The sequence below is a fragment of the Triticum urartu genome, chromosome 2A (assembly GCF_056163025.1).
Source record: "Triticum urartu cultivar PI428250 chromosome 2A, HENAU_Tu73, whole genome shotgun sequence".
Classification (NCBI taxonomy): domain Eukaryota; kingdom Viridiplantae; phylum Streptophyta; class Magnoliopsida; order Poales; family Poaceae; genus Triticum; species Triticum urartu.
The window spans coordinates 135,386,263-135,397,781 of record NC_141874.1 but is presented as its reverse complement, the minus strand read 5'-3'; positions in this window follow the sequence as shown (position 1 = coordinate 135,397,781).

Genomic DNA, 11,519 nt, shown 5'->3' with positions numbered 1-11,519 from the left:
GGGGATACGCTCTAGAAACTGTAGCTTTCACACTAAACAGGGTACCATCTAAGTCCGTAGATAAGACACCATATGAGATATGGACTGCAAAGAGTCATAGTTTGTCTTTTCTGAAAATTTAGGGATGTGAAGCATATGTCAAGCGACTCCAGTCGGATAAGCTCACACCCAAATCGGACAAGTGCATATTTGTGGGATATCCAAGGGAAACCTTGGGATATTACTTCTACAACCGTGAAGAGGGCAAAGTGTTTGTCACTCGACATGGAGTTTTCCTTGAGAAAGAGTTTCTCAATCGGAAGGCTAGTGGGAGGACGGTCCGACTAGAAGAAATTCGAGAACCACACGGGGACGTTCCAGTAGGTGATACTGTCACACCGGAGTTAGTCAGGGAACCCGTAGTGGAGTCGACACCGGTTCCATGGAGGTCAGAAAGGTTACGCAATTTGCAGGACTACAATGTGTTGTTCTTGGAGAACAACGAGCCGACTACGTATGCGGAAGCGATGGAGAGCCCTGATTCCGAGTTATGGCTTGAGGCCATGAGATCCGAATTAAAGTCCATGGATGACAATCAAGTTTGGAACTTGGTTGATCTGCCAGATGGCGTTCAAGCCATTGAGTGCAAGTGGATCTTTAAGAAGAAAACTGATATGGACGGAAATGTCACAGTCCATAAGGCTTGACTTGTTGCTAAAGGTTATCGACAAGTTCAAGGAGTTGACTACGACGAGACTTACTCACCGGTAGCGATGCCTAAATCAATTCGGATCATTCTTGCCATAGCGGCATATTTCGACTATGAAATATGGCATATGGATGTCAAAACGGCTTTCCTTAATGGAAATTTAACCGAGGATGTGTATATGACACAACCCGAGGGTTTTGTTGATCCAAAGAAGTCTAGCATGGTATTCAAGCTTCAGAGATCCATTTATGGATTAAGGCAAGCATCTCGGAATTGGAACATTTGTTTTAATGAAGTTGTTAAAGAGTTTGGCTTCATCAAGAATGAGTGTGATCATTGTGTATTCAAAAGGGTCAGTGGGAGCTCAGTTGCATTTCTGATCTTATATGTGGATGACATATTATTGATTGGAAATGATGTTCAAATGCTTGAATCTGTCAAGGACTCATTGAAAAATAGTTTTTCTATGAGGACTTGGGAGAAGCAGCTTACATTTTGGGAATCAAGATCTATAGAGATAGATCGAGAAGGCTTTTGGGATTAAGCAAGAGTGCATATATTGATAAGGTGTTGAAGCGGTTCAACATGCAAGATGCCAAGAAAGGTTTCTTGCCCATGTCACATGGCATTAGTCTTAGCAAGACTCAGAGTCCTACAACTCCTAATGAGCGAAGACGCATGGATGGGATTCTGTATGCTTCGGCTGTTGGGTCCATCATGTATGATATGGTATGTACTCGTCCTGATGTTAGTTTTGCTCTTAGCGTGGTGAGCAGATACCAGGCTGATCCAGGGGAGAGTCACTGGACAGCGGTTAAGAATATCCTTAAGTACTTGAGAAGGACTAAGGATATGCTCCTGGTTTATGGAGGTGAGGATGAGCTCGTTGTAAAGAGTTACACCGATGCTAGTTTCCAAACAGATAGGGATGATAGTCGATCGCAATCCGGGTTTGTGTTCATTCTGAACAGAGGAGCTCCAAGCAAGATACAGTAGCTGATTCTACAATAAAGGCCAAGTACATTGTGGCTTCTAAAGCTGAAAAGAAGGTGTTTGGGTGAAGAATTTTATTTCTGATCTTGGTGTGGTTGAGGGCGCGTCTAATCCATTGGACCTCTATTGTGATAATAGTGGTGCCATTGCGCAAGTCAAGGAACCATGGAACCATCATAAAACCCAACACATACTCAGGCGTTTTAACCTTATTCGCGATATTGTCGAAAGAGGTGATGTAAACATATACAAGGTACACACGGATGCAAATGTTTCTGATCCATTGACGAAGCCTCTCCCTCGTCCGAAGCACGAGGCGCACATGAGCTCCATGGGCATACGATGCCTAAATGATTGACTCTAGTGCAAGTGGGAGACTGTTGGAGATATGCCCTAGAGGAAATCATGTGATGATGATATTTCCATATGTATTCATGAGTCATTTGTATTGTCCTTGAACATCATCAATGATATGTGTCAATAAGTATGTGACTTGTTTGTGGAACTATGTATTGTATGATGATTGTTTTAATGGTCCCTAGTTGATAAGGTTATGCGGACACATATCCATGACTAGTATATGACTTGGTTGATGACTATGTTTCACAAGTCATGTGCATGGAGATGCTAAACCGATAGTATGGGCTCGCGGATGGAGATCACCGAGCCGGACAGACCCACTTTGAGACGCAGCGAGATATAGTCATTTGTTAGTCTCAAGTGCAATGTCTATGCCATGTCCTAGACCTGAGGTCCTCGCATGTTCTCGGGGTAAGGATCGACTCACTTAGGGTCTATCAAACGCTGCTCCGTAACTGGGTAGTTATAAAGGTAGCTTTCGGGTGAGTCGTGAGACATGCCACGAGACATGGTTGACCAAGATGGAATTTGCCCCTCCTATTTGGAGAGATATTCTCTCGGCCCTCTCGAGTGATCAGATTCGGAAAGCATGGCCATGCAACTTGGGTTAAGTGTTAACCCAGTTCGGGAATCTGTATCATGGTTTCGAGAAGAGAGGTCGAGCTAACTCAAGGGTGACAAGTACTCGCCTTGAGCTCGACAACAAATATCGTGAAGCAAAAGGAATGTTTCATATGCCACATTGTCGAGGTTCGTCAAACGACTTTACGCCCACATGGGAGTTGGCACGTTCTGCTAGGAGCCGCTACCAACTATCGACTCTGGTCGTGTCCATGTGTACGTGAACCTATAGGGTCGCACACTTAAGGGGCTGCAGCCCATTGGATTTGAGTGGAAAATGGATGTGGAATCCTAATGGGCTCAAGTATTGAGCCCACCTCGGAGGTCTATATAAAGGGGAGTGGGCGCACCACTTAGGGTTGATAGGATTGAACCCTGGTTAGCCACCGCCACTCCCCACGCCCATGCCGCGCGACCGGACCTAGCAGTCCGCTGCTCGACGCTGCTCCCCGTACGCGTGGATACCTTGGAGGCATCGCATCTGCGGTGCTTGGACGAACCGTTCGAGGGAACCGCGAGGTGCCGTTCATGGGAGATCACCATTCACGGGTCTTCGCTGTTCGCGGGAGATCGGCAACGTGAGGAGGAGACGGCCCGGGAGATCAGCTACACGCATCACCAACTCTGCTTCCGCTACGGTGACAGCGCGTCTAGTGGTAAGCCCGATCCCGTGATCTATTTCTAGCAGCATGATATTGGGTGCGCGGTAGAAAATTTTATTTGGCGCTAGCGTAGCGTACCGCGTGTTCCAACAGTAGTACCTATTACATGTTTCTTTATCAGACCCTGAGAGTTACTTCTATGTTTGCTTATATTGCTATGCTATGCTAGTAGACGTGGATTGGGTGAGTGTTTCCATGACAGATGTGAGATTGTTAATTAATGGTTTATCTAAGGTGGCAACTTAAACACACATCTGGGTGGATTGAGGCACCTGGGTATTCCAGTGATTGCCTGTTTTTCTTTTGGACCGCCACCTAGGCTCAAAGGGATCATGAGTTTATTCATACTAGAAACTTCCGTGTGCATCCACAAGCTACTATGGGCTCTAGCATAGTTGATTAAGTCGTGCGAACTCTTACAGTGGTAGACTAGCAGATGTAGGGGAAAGTAGGTGTAACGGTCTACCCGATCATAAGGTGCTAGCGCTTCTGAAAGACTATGTCTCGGTCATCCGTTTCTCAAACACCATGTAGTGCGGGAAATCCTAATGGAGGAGATCGAGTCTTGAGGGGAAAAGTGCGCAAACCTCTGCAGAGTGTGTAAACTAATCATGGTTAGCCGTGTCCCCAGTTATGGACGTCTTGAGTATCTAGTACTTGGATTATCATGTGAATATCATCATGTTACTCTAATTAAAATTATTGGGTTTTTAATGATGATGATTTAATTGGGATTGAGAGGGTGTCTACACTCTCAATGTTTAACAACTACCATGATAGTTAAATAAAATTTATTCCTTTGCAGTAGGGGAAAATTGGCTTTATGCAAAACTATAACCATAGAGATTTCCACCAGCCGTATATGCATGTAGTATAGCATATTTCTGTTCATTGCTCTCTATGTGTTACTTTGCCAGCATATTCCATGTGCTGACCCATTTCGGGCTGCAACATTCATGTTGCAGACTTTTCAGACGACGAGTAAGGTGCCTTTGGTCGTGGTTCTATACTCAGTGATGCCGTTGGAGTTGATGGACTCACTTATCTTCCAAGCCTTCCGCTGTTATCGTTATTAGATGGCATTAAGCCATATTTATTGTAATAAGTTCTCTTTTGAGACACTCGTTGTAATAAGTGTGTGATTGCTACTCTGTTATAAATCCTTCAAGTATTGTGCGGTGTCAGCATTACTGATCCAGGGATGACACTGGAGCACAGAGATTGGACCATTTGAGGTCTGGTCGCTATAAGATGGTATCAGAGCACACGCTGACTGTAGGACACGACCACTAAGCTAAAGCCCTAGATCACTACTCACTCTTCCCATTCTGACTCCTCATCTTTTCTACTCTTTTAGGATGGCGGATGCAAGGAACAAGTTCATGCAACCGGATGAAGATACACCCTTTGGACGTCATTTTAAGGAAGTCACTAGATACCTGAACATCGGAGTACCAAGCTTCACCGGAACCTACAATGCCACTTTACCGAAAGAGGGGCGCTGGATGATTCAAATTCAAGTTCCAGGAAGGACGTTCATGCCAGTCACTGAACCCATAGAGTTTTCCTTTGATGCACCAACCTGGAGTCTAGGAAAGAGCATGGCAGCTCACATCGCCATGGGATGTATTGGAGAAGTTTACCGCAATGATCTCAAGGATACTATCTACCAGATTTGTGGGCGCCGAGATGAGCACTGGGAGATGATCAACACCAAGAAGGATAGATCAATCGCAGCTTTTATCCAGGAGCTAAACCAGCACATTCGATGTCAGGAGAACCAGATGTGCGCAGACATGATAGATCTGAAGAAGGCGAGGACAAGAATCAAGGAACTGGAGGAAGAACTCAAGGCTACACGTGAAGATTATGAAGAGGAAATCGAAGTACTAGTGGAGAAGAATGACGACCTGATCAAGAAGATCGGAATATTTATGGGAGGCCTACACCAGTAGAAGAAAACGAAGAACCCAAGGAGATTCGCCCGGAAGACTACATCATCATCGACGACACCGACTCGAACCCAGACGATAGCGATGATGACTATGTTGATGAAGCTGGAGCAGATATCATGGAGTCTACAACCGAAGAATATTTCTAGTAGACCACCCCATTAGTAGTAGTAGTCCACCATGTAAATATAGTAGTCCGAGCACTTTTGCGATAGTTAGACCAATTGTATGCCCTTGTTTGATTGAATGAAGTGAAACATTTGCTTTTGCCTCAAGTGCATATGGGTAGTGTTTTCTCTCTAGACCCCTCTCTATTCCTAAATCTCATCTTTTCTAAACCCATCAGATGCCTTCGAGACGTGACCCCGGATTTACCTTCCCACCGGAGCTCACTCAGTTGATCCAGCAGCAGAATACGTTGATGCAGTTGCTACTCCAGAATCGGAATCAGGGGAACAACAACAACAACCCACCACCACCACCTGTTGACCACTTAGCCCGTTTTCTTAGGTTGAATCTGCCGGTGTTCTCTAGTAGCACCGAGCCTATAGTAGCAGATGATTGGCTCCGCAAGACAGCTAGGGAGTTGACCATGGCAGGATGCACAGATGCGGAAAAGGTGAAGTTTGCCGCACATCAGCTTGACGGACCCGCAACATCATGGTGGGAGAATTTCACAGCCACTTTCCCTATCGACACTGTCACATGGGACCAGTTTCAGCAGGCTTTCCGTACTGCCCATGTTTCAGCAGGAGCTATGGTCATGAAGAAGCATGAGTTTCGCAACTTGCGCCAAGGAGGACGGACAGTTGGCCAGTATGTGGAGGAATTTAGTAAGCTAGCACGTTATGCCCCAGATGAAGTGGCTACGGATGCAGCTAAGCAGGAGAAGTTTCTGGAAGGACTGAATGATGAGTTGAGCATGTAGTTGATGGTAGCAAGCTTCAAAAACTACCAGGAGTTGGTAGATCGTGCTCTTATGATTGAAGGAAAGCAGCAGCAAATTGAGAACCACAAGAGGAAGTATGGACAAGGGAAGTACAATTCTGGAGCTCAGCAGAAGCCACGTTTTAACCCTAGACCGGGAGGACATTTTCAGCATACCCATGGAGGAGGTAGCTTGCACAATCATAATGGCCCCAAGAATGGTAATGGGAATGGAGGAAGCAACGACCAGAACCATACCAATCCATCAACCCCAGCCAAGAGAGACCTGAGCCAAGTCACTTGCTTTAAGTGCCGGAAGACCAGACATTATGCCAATGAATGTCCTAAAGCCCAGAATGGGAATGGCAATGGAAGCTCTGGGAAGAAGCCGAACCCTTTCAATAGGGGACAGGTGAACCACGTTAACGTGTAGGAGGTCGAAGAGCAGCCGGATACAGTAATCGGTAAGTTTTTGGTTAGGTCTTTTACTGCAATCGTTCTTTTTGATACTGGTGCATCACATTCATACATATCAAGAGAATTTGCGGATAAGTATAACCTGCCCACCAAAGTTCTTAGAACACCTATGTTAGTAAGCTCACCAGGAGCGGAGTACATGGCCAGTAAAGGATGTTTTCAAGTGCCATTGAGTATAGGTAGGCATGTGTTTCCCTCGGATTTAATCATTTTGGAATCACAAGGTTTGGATGTAATTCTGGGTATGGATTGGCTATCGTTGTATGGAGGAAACATCGATTGCGCCAGTAAGTCGATTTTGCTCACCACCCCAAAAGGAAGAAGGATCAAGTATGTATCCCGGCATGTGCCGAAGAGGATTCAAGTAAATTCCCTAACATGAGTTGTGCAGGAGGAAGTACCAGTGGTGAAGGATTTTCCGGAGGTATTTCCAGAGGAGTTGCCAGGCATGCCACCGGATAGAGATATTGAATTTTTGATTGAGCTTTTGTCAGGCACAGGGCCAATATCTAAGAGACCATACAGGATGCCCGCAAAATATTTGGAGGAGATTAAGAAGCAGATTAAGGAGTTACTGGATAAAGGATATATTCGCCCAAGTTCTTTGCCTTGGGGATCACCAGTACTTCTAGTGCAGAAGAAGGATGGATTGTTAAGGATGGTTGTTGATTATCGAGGATTGAATGAAGTAACAATAAAGAACAAGTACCCACTACCGATGATCAATGATCTGTTTGACCGATTGCAAGGAGCTAAGGTATTTTGCAAGATCGATCTGTGATCAGGATACCATCAGTTGAAGATTCGAGAACAGGATGTACCTAAGACAGCTTTTACCACCAGGTATGGGATGTACGAGTACACCATTATGTCATTTGGACTGACTAACGCACCTGCATATTTTATGAACATGATGAACAAAGTATTTATGAAGTTTTTGGATAAGTTCGTCGTAGTGTTCATTGATGGTATTCTAGTTTACTCAAAGAATGGAGAGGAGCATAAGGAGCATTTGCGTTTGGTACTTGAGAAGCTCAGAGAACATCAGTTATATGCCAAGTTTAGCAAATGTGAATTTTGGTTGAAGGAAGTTGGATTCCTCGGACACGTTATATCCGGAGAAGGTATAGCAGTAGATCCCACCAAGGTTGACACTCTGACAAATTGGGAAGCACCAACAACAATTGGAGAGATCCGAAGTTTTCTTGGTCTCACAGGATACTACTGGAGATTCATTGAAAATTTCTCGAATATAGTGAAGCCTATGACGGAGTTTTTGAAGAAGGATACCAAGTTCAAATGGACTGAGGAATGTGATGTCAGTTTCCAGGAGTTGAAGAAACATTTGGTTACATCACCAGTGCTGATTCTGCCAGACCAGAATAAGGATTATGAGGTGTATTGCAACGCTTCACGTCGAGGACTTGGAGCAGTGCTTATGTAGGAAGAAAGAGTTGTTTCGTATGCTTCACGACAACTTAAGCCGCATGAGTTGAATTATGCCACGCATGATTTGGAGTTAGCAGCTGACGGAGTCCTGGACTAGGGGGTACTCAACACGTCATCTCCCGATCTGATAGATTGGGCCGAGGACCCCCGTGGCCGTATACTCATGGGCCAGTTCGTACAGCTGCCGCATACAAGGAAGATTCCACAAGACTTGGCGATCAAGGCAAGGACTTCTCCCCACCGGCGTATTCGGCTAGGACTCTTGTTATCCTAGGCCTCTGGTGCATTATATAAACTAAGGCCAGGCTAGTCGATAGAGAGACCAACTCCATATACAACAATCACACCATAGGCTAGCTTCTAGGATTTAGCCTCCTTGATCTCGTGGTAGATCTACTCATGTACTACCAATATCATCAATATTAATCAAGCAGGACGTAGGGTTTTACCTCCATCAAGAGGGCCCGAACCTGGATAAAACATCGTCTTCCCTGCCTCCTGTTACCATCGATCCTAAACGCATAGTTCGGGACCCCCCTACCCGAGATCCGCCGGTTTTGACACCGACATTGGTGCTTTCATTGAGAGTTCCGCTGTGTGATCGACAAAAGGATCGATGGCTCGCCTGCAGATCAACTGCGACTTCGGCATCTTCGTCACCAGCTCGACTGGTCACCTTGGTTCGACCAAGAATTGAGCCCCGTGTTCGGATCACCATGTTCGGACGAGGGCCTTCATCAAACATCAACTCCGATCTCTATCAAGATCACGGAGGAATCATCTATGGAGCTCGGGGGCTCAACGTCAACATTGCCCTCAAGCGACCGTGCTGTTTTTCCAAACAGCGAACTTGTATCCGCTGCCACCACCTCTTGGAGCATCGCTTTGACGATCCCTTTGGTGGAATTGTGAGGAATTGAGTCTTCAAAGACCATGCAAAATTTCGTCGAGTTCCGATGGAGAAATCTCCGGCAATCTATAATATACCAGAGCCGTGTCAAATCTGGACGGGAATCTGGATGAGTTTAGGGCGTGATGTCCAGCTTCTAGCTCGGACGTCCTTTGGAAGACCCAACCGTTGATCGGCTGCGGAATTCCTATATCTACCACCTCTCAAAATTTCAGCTCGATCCGACCGTCCAAACTCCGGGAACCTTCCGATTAGTGCATCACTTTTCGGATCTATTTTCTGTGCGGCAACGAATCCGACCCGAATTTATCTTTTTTATGAACGGGATTTCAGACATCCTTTTTGAAGGAAGTTTTGTATGGGGTATTGTGTTTTGTTCCCAAACGTGTCCCGCTAATTTTGAAGTCTTTTTCAATATGATCTTCACCATCACGCTGGTGTCAAACCAGCCTGATAACGTTGCTCTACGGCTGCCGACCTGCGCTAGACACGCTGTCACTTTATTGAACCGAGCTCAATTTCTTCGGATCATCATCTCGGCAAGCCGAACAAGAATTCGGCATCGCGAAGGATAAAACATCACCAACATCACCGCCCCACGGATTACACGGAGCGGGCATACCGGCATCGCCGCATGGTCGCTTCATCAAGCCGGCATCGACCACGTCACGACCTGCATCGACAGGGCCGCACTATTGCTTCTTCAAGCTGGTGTCCATCACACCGACCTACTTCGACATTTCGGCTGGACCGGGGGCTTCGCCATCTCTTTATCAACCTACTCCGGACGCTTCGGCGTCACTGGCCGACCAGCTCCGTCACGTTAGCTGGGCCGAGGGCTTTGCCTCGGCGAGTCAACCATTACCAGCATTGCCATGCCGTCGTTTTATCGCCCATCAGGCAATGGGTGTGCGGAGTGAGTCCCAATTTTGGGAATCATCTTCCTTCGGATTGCTACAACAAATAAATCAGGTCCATCAAATAGTGACCGCATTAACGATGGTCGCGTGGTGGTTTGATCAATTTCCGTACATAGTCCGGCGAACGCCGCATCCGGAGCTCGGACCGACCTGTGAATTCAGGCTTTGCCACGCCTTTACTACATCATGTCGACACCCTGCATCGACATTGACTTCGGCGCCAGGCCATATTTCTTTTATTACTCACTTTGCATAAATTATTTATTATGCAACGTTTTTTTAATTATCATTATTACTGTTATCTCCGGTTTGCACTATTTTTTGTGCACAGGAAAATGATCCGGGGACTTCGGCATCACTCTGCCGGTCTGCATTGACCGTGCTATGTCACCACTTCGTCGTGTCGAGCTCTCCGCTCCGCCACCTCGGGACCGGCTTGGGGGATGGAACCTTGCCCCGCATCAAGCTCGGACCGCGTCATCAATACCGAACACATTAACCAGCTAAGTCGCTTTCATGCTCAAAGCTTTAATCTCTAACTTGTGTTCGGTTCGACCAAGCATTATACTTTTTTGGAAAAAAGTTGCTTGTAAAAAATTTTCCTTGTCCAAACTTTGTTTGTGACACACAAATTCAAGGACCCAATTCACTTGGGGGCTTCCTTTATGAAGCTTTTCCACTTGCATATGATTATACTTGTATGGCTTCGTTCCTTGTTCGTGTATTACGCCACAATATGCACCATATTGACTTAAGCGATTTGCAAGCTGGGTTGCCTCGCTCCTGTGTTTACCCCTACGTTCCCGATTGTTCGGCTAGGGAGTAAAGGGAGCACCTCTGCGATTGTCACGATCGGGTCACCCGAGCCGGACCTCAGACTGGGTAAAGCCGAAAGCTAGCACTCTTATAGTTTTCAATGATGGTCAGCACAAGTCTCATAATAACAATGAGCACCGAAGAAAGGTATCGGTGGGGGTACTATTTTCTTCGAAGATGCTTCTTACACTTCGCGGTAATATAGCATAAGTTCCCTGAGCGCGCTTTGTCTGTTACAGCCTTATGGCCTGATTGCCTGGTTATTGGAAACACCGTCGATATTCTTGACAGATGGAGTACATAACACTTTTCGGTCCTTGACCAAAGAGGGAGAAGCCGACGGTCGGTTAAGACGCGTTTAAAGTTCGGTTGAACATAGATATGATATAAGTACTTCGGTACATGCAATCATTCTTTTACCCAAGTCACTTGGGGGGCTCTTAAGTTTATTTGAGCGTTTTACAATAAGTGTTCTTCTTCTTAGTCATTGCAAAGTTTTATTATTATTATTATTTATCACTCCTTTTTTCGACACAAGTGTGTGGTCACTAGCCGGGGAGCCTAATTTCTCTGTCAAGGCCGCTAGAGTTTAGTTAGCTAAACTGGCCTAATGAGAAGTACTCCGCCTTCGGGATAGGAGGTTGAAGCCGTAGGCTGGCCCGCTTGAAGTCTTGAGATAGGATGTGTCATATTAAAGCGCGACAGAAGCACTTCTTTTTTCTAAGACCAACTTTTGGATTGGCA